The sequence below is a fragment of the Tupaia chinensis genome, unplaced genomic scaffold (assembly GCF_000334495.1).
Source record: "Tupaia chinensis unplaced genomic scaffold, TupChi_1.0 Scaffold000270_1, whole genome shotgun sequence".
In the NCBI taxonomy this organism is placed as follows: Eukaryota; Metazoa; Chordata; class Mammalia; order Scandentia; family Tupaiidae; genus Tupaia; species Tupaia belangeri.
The window spans coordinates 1,045,911-1,052,419 of record NW_006159750.1 but is presented as its reverse complement, the minus strand read 5'-3'; positions in this window follow the sequence as shown (position 1 = coordinate 1,052,419).

The following is a 6,509-nucleotide window of genomic DNA, read 5'->3' as shown; positions in this document are numbered from 1 at the left end:
AACTGCCTGAAAGGAGAATGCCATTAACATCTATCCTGTGGATGTCTTTGATCCCCCAGTCATAGCAGTTTTGTGCTCTTGGTAAGTATACTCCATCAAAACACTCTACTGTTTCACAGAAGTTCTTGACTGTTACTTAGCATGAAGCAGTCTTGAGGAGTTATCTGTTTTAGGTCTTGAAACTGATCAATGCACAGTTGCCAGTAAGCAGTGCAACCATGAAGTAAGAAATGTAACTTTTAGGGAAAATTACCAACATTTTTAAATTTTGAATTAAAATTAATAAAATTTAAGTTTCTGCAAATGCATCCAGTAAAATTCCATGCCCAACTACCTCTGAGAAAGAAATATCAGAGTGTGTGGAATCTGAAATCATAGTATTTATGGTTGACATATTTGTAGTCTCAAAATGCTTTTCTTTCTTGGAAAAAAAGTGATGTTTGTTAAATTGAAATTAAATGCCAAAAAAAAAAGGAATGTGGAAGAATATGTCAAATTGGAACACTTATTACTAAAGCAATGTGACATTCGTGGGGTAGATAAGCTTTTTTATTTTAGAATAATTTTATTTTTATAGAAAAGTTGCAAAGATAATACAAAAACCCCACAGGTTTTTGCTATATTAATATACTACATTAAAATAATCATTTGTCCCAATTAATGAATTAGTATTAATGTACTATTATTACTGACCTGCCTACTTGATTCAGATGTCCTAGTTTTCGTCTAATAACTTTGTTTTATTCCAGTTTTCCATCTAAGTAACCATGTTATATGTAGTTGTCATGTCTTTTTAGGTTCTTCTTGGCTGCAACAAGGCTATTTCTTAGATATTCCTTTTTTTAATGATCTTAACAACTTTGAGGAATGCTGAGTAGGCATTCTGTAGAATGTCTGTGACTTAATAATGGTTTGATATTTTCCATATGATTTGACTGAGCCTGTGGGCTTTGGGAAGGCAGATCACTAAGGTAAAATGACAGCACATCTAGAACATAAACATCAACATGATTTATCACTACTCATGTGGACGTTTGATCACCAGGCGGCGGTAGTGTTTGCCATCTTTCTTCTCCGTAAAGTTACTCTTTTCTATGTCCCAGTGCTATACTCTTCAGAATGAAGTACCCAGACCCACTTAAGGGGTGAAGAATTATGCTCCACTTTTATCTCCATAGATGATTTAGAATTCTGCACAGAAATGTGCTATTCTCCACTAACTATTCATTTATTAAATCATTTCAAGCAACCTGATATTTATTTTGTTCATTGGGTCATAATCCAATACTATAATTATTTTGATGCTCAAATTTTTCCACCATAGCTCTTCAGAGCTCTTTCAATGGTTTCCCACATTCTTTAGACACACCCACATTATTATGGTTGCAAGTGAAGTAACTTTTCTTCTGTATTTTTTACTGATAGAGCAAAGAAATATACGTGTGTACACTAACTAGTGTGTGTGTGTAGATAATGTGTGTATATGTGTATATCCCATGTTGCATCTTTGTAAACACTGACCCCCTTGGTAACCCTATGTGTAAATAAACATATTATGTATAAACATATTTCTAAATTTTTAAAAATATCTATATGTATCTACATCAAGTCAAGCATGAGTTCCTACTATCAGTAGGATTATTCAGTTACCATGGATTATTCCAGCCTTATCATTGTGCTTGTTTGAAACTTCCCACTCAAAGAGTAAGAAAGCTGATTCCTACCATCTGACATTCTTTTATCTCATCATTCAATTTTCATGCACGTTGTACTGGTTTTAGAATTGTGAACCCATACCCCCATGAAATATATTCAGTATAGTTCTATGTCTTACTTAATGTAGTTCTAAGTCTTATTATGACTTTTAGTTATATAGTTTCTCTCCTTCCAAAGTTATGTAAGTCAACACCTTTTTCCATGGTCTCCATTAGGTTTGGTTATTTCAGATAATTACAATACACGTAGAGTCTTTTGTCACTTCCTGCCTTTTATTCTAGGCAGCTCTGACCTCCTAAAAGCCTTTTGAAAATGTGTGTACCTGAAGATTTACTGTTCATGTTGTAAAATTCTATGAGTTTCACATGCATAGTATCCTTGAGCTACCATTGTAGTGTAGAAGCCATATAGAATTGCTTCACTGCCCTGAAAATCCCATGTTTCACCTTTGTAAACACACCTTCTCACTAAACCTGGACACCCACTTATTTACTGCTACTCATTTTATCTTTCATAGAATGTCACATAAATTGAATCATGTAGTATGTACCATTTGATGTTTATGTCTTTGACATACAAACATGCATTTAAGATTTATCCATGCATATCATTTGGGAGGGGGGCTTCAAAACTCATTTATTTTTATCACTGAATAATATTTCATTACAACATGATTTCTTAATTGTTTATCCATTCAGCTTTGAAAGATATTTTACTTGCTTCTAGTCATTGCCAATAATTAATAAAACCATTATAAACATTCACATGTGGGTTTTGATGTGGATATGTTTCAAATCAGTTGATCAAACTACTTGGAGTATAGTTTTCAGATTGTATGATAAGAAATATATGTAAGCTTTATAAGAAACTTCCAGAAACCACTTGTAAAATTTTGCACCTGAGTAGCAACAAATGGAAGTTCTGTTGTTCTTTATTCTCACCAAGAATTACCATTGTCAGGCTTTTAAAATTTATTACTTCCATGGGCCAGAGAGAGACAGAAAGATAGAAAAAGAAAGAAAAAAGAGAGAGACAGCACCCTTAACAGAGTTTCAACACTGAGATCCCCCTCTAGCTTTAACCAGCCCCAGATCAGGGGCACATGCATGTCCAGCATACTAGGGAAAGGCTCTGGTCTTGAACCCAGAACATTCACATGTGGGTCGGTTTTGCAGAGCATCGCATGTTACCACTGTAACACTATTTCCTATCCCCTCACCACCACCACCACTGTCAATTTGTGTCTTTTTTAATTATTTGAGTCATTCTTTTAAGTGTATAGTTGCATTTCTTTCTCCTTTTGTTTTACATTTTTCTAATGGCCAATGATCTTGAGTATCTATTAACATGATTATTTTTCATCAGTATATATTTATTGACAAAGTGTATCAATGCTTACTTAATTAAATTTTCTCTTGTTTTCTTATTAAGTTTTAATCATATTTGTAAACTTTGTAACTATTCTCTTTCAGCCTATGACTTGTCTTTTCATTCCCTTAACAATGCTATTAATTTAGTTTAACATTTGAAATTTTAATTCCATATTGTTGCTTTCTTTTCATTGTTATAAGTATTCTTTTTTTTTGAAGAAGTTTTCCCTATAAGGCGTGTGGGCTCTCCAGATAGACAGAGACAGAGAGACAGAAGAAAAGTCACCCCCTATGGGGATGGCCACACTGCAATCGCTTCTCCTCCATTCTCCTCTCAGGATCTTGGGCACACACGCACACGTGCCAGCATGATTTTTAAGCCACGGGGTCCACTCGAACCGTGGTCGACTACACTACCTGCTGGTCCCTTTTTTTTTTTTTTTTGAGAGATAAGTATTCTTTTTGACATAAAATAAACAATAAAATAAATGTCTTAAAATGTTCTAGGTCAACTTGTGGCATGGTAGTTAAGGTGGCTGGATCCCACATGGCCAACTCTGTAGTTTAAGATCTGACTAGGTGACTTGAAAATCATGCTGGGCACATGTGTGTATGTGCCAAAGATCCCAGGAGGGGAATGGAGGAGTAGAAGTGATTGCAGTGTGGCCATCTTCTGGGGGGATGTGTGTTTCACTTTCTCTGTTTCTTTCTCTCTTTCTCTTTCCCCTGCAAGCACAAGTGCCTATAGAAAAAAAAAAATTGTCGAAATACTTTAGTACTAAATTGTTACATTTTTGTATATATTTCCATTATACACTTTAATATTATAATGGATCTATACAAGGCAAGCAAAAAGCATCTGAGGGACTGTTTAGTATGAAACTTCCCTTGAAGTTTTTATATTTGCAGTATACACACCATTTAAAAAATATTCAGTCATATTGTGATTAATAAAATAATTGAATAAAAAGTTCATTAATTGTTAATTTACCTAATTGGTTTAGTAAAATTGTAGAAATACTCATTTCCAAAATATTTCTAAACATCTTTTGCATAGGGAGCTCACAAATTTCACTTAAAATTACTTAATTTTCTAATACAAACCTCATTATAAAACAATTCTGATAGGCAAACATTCAGATAATATATAATATTTCAAGATGATCTGTAAAAGAACTTCGGGTCTCAACTGGAAAATTCTTAACTGAACAAAACCTTCAAATTGACTTTTTTGAGTTATTATAATTTATATAGAAAACCTTATTATTACTTTTCATGTTAGCTCTTAAAAACACATAAAATCCAGTTAAGATTAACCTGTTTTCAAAATATTAAGCATATCTGTGTGTCCCTAACAGGAACATTTAACCTCACTCTTTTTATTCTAGGACTTTACACTTTATAGATTTCCACTGTGTATGAGATTAAGGTGCATGAGTACGAGAGGTGAGAGACTTCTAGTAAATATAATTACTGTGCTTGACAAACCTTGAAGAGCTCTAAAATGTCACAGTGCTGTAACCTCTGGTTGTAATTCTGACATCACGAATGTTTCCTATGAGAGAGTGAGAGGGGGAGTGAAGGGTTATATACAGAAATTATAGGAAGCAATTGGAAGCTAGACTGAATTCTTCACTGGAGTGATAAAAGCCTTTGCCGGTGATTTTTGTTATGCTTCAATTACTTACATTTCAATTACACTTTCCGCCTAATACCAGCTCTCCTCTCCATCCTGTTGAACACACATTCAATAGCTGTCCTTTTCTTATTAACCATGTGCTGGAAAAAGGAAGACATTTCCTCAAAGGCTTGTATGGCTGAGGATAGATTGCAGACTTCATTGATACTTGTATTTATAGAGTATTTCACATCAGCCACAGACTCATACAGACACTCAATGTTATCATTGTTTATGTGAAAATTATTTCAACAAATTTTTCAAGGAAAGTATTTTTATCAGTTTAAAATGGGCACGTATTTGCCCAGATCTCATTACCCAACAAAACAAATTAAATAACCTGGAAAAAAATTACCATGATGACTTGAAAACATTAAGAAAGTAAGCTAGGGCTGGCTGGGTTTGTGTCCAGCTACCTGATGGTTAAGGCAGCTGAATCAACCCCAAGGTTCAAATCCCACATCCAGCAGCTTGAGAAACATGGTGTATTTGTACACATGTCAAAACTCCTAAAAGGAAGGAGATGGAGAAGGAATTGCAACATGATCGTGCCCCAGAAGGAGCTGCTTTCTAGCTTTCCATAACTTTTTGAAGACTTTCTCATTAAAATGTCTAGATATATTGAATTATCATTATAGCTTTTTTGCTATTAACTTTTAACTTTCTTTCATTACATAATAGAATAGCTTATACATGATACCAATTTCCTAAAATTATTGAGATTTCCTTTGTGAACAGTCACATGATTATTGTTTGTATATGTTTACAGAATTTTAATGCATACGTTAGCTAAAGCTTGTCACATTTGTTACCATTTCTTTTCTGTGCATTTCCTGTTTACTGCTCAAGCTGTTGGTAACTGAAAAAGTATACTGGTTTCATATCATGACGTTGGATTATGAAATATTTTCCTATAATATCTATATTTTTGTTGCAATTTTTTTCATTATTTTTAATATCTATGCTTTAACATTGTTAAGAGCTCTTAGAAAAAAACATACTTTTTCTAAAAATTAGTTTTACCATATCCACTATGTTGCTTTTTTAACCTAATGTTATTAGTCTGAAAGTAATACAAATTTACATTTATTTATTCAGTATATATATATATTTTTTGAGAGGTTTTTGCTATAGGGCACGTGCTCTCGCCAGACAGACAGAGAGAGACAGAAAGACAGAAAGTGAGAAATCACCCCCCAGGGGAGATGGCCACGCCACAATCCCTTCTCCTCCATTCTCCTCTTGGGATCTTGGGAATTCACGCACACGCGCCCGGCATGAGTTTAAGCCACCGGGACTTGAACCACGGTTGACTACATGGGAGTCCAGCGACATAGCCATTACGCTAACTGCTGGTCTCTATTCAGTATATGTTAACATTACTGAATTGATCTTAAGAACTCAGGATATCAAGACCAGCAGATGGCATAATGGTTACATAGCTGGACTACCACATGGCTAACTGTAGTTCAAGTTCTGGACCCGGTGGCTTAAAACATCATGCATGTGTGCGTTATTTGCTCAAAATGACAAGAGGAGAATAGAGAAGAAGGGCAGCATGGCCATCTCCCTAGGGGTGGGGGGTAGTGATTTCTTGCTGTCTCTCTCTGTCTCTCTGGCAAGCTCATGTACCCTATAGCAAAGCTCTCTTCATTAACAAAAAAGGGAACCAGCAGTTAGCATAATGGCTATGTCGCTGGACTCCCATGTAGTCAACCGCGGTTCTCATCCCGGACCCGGTGGGC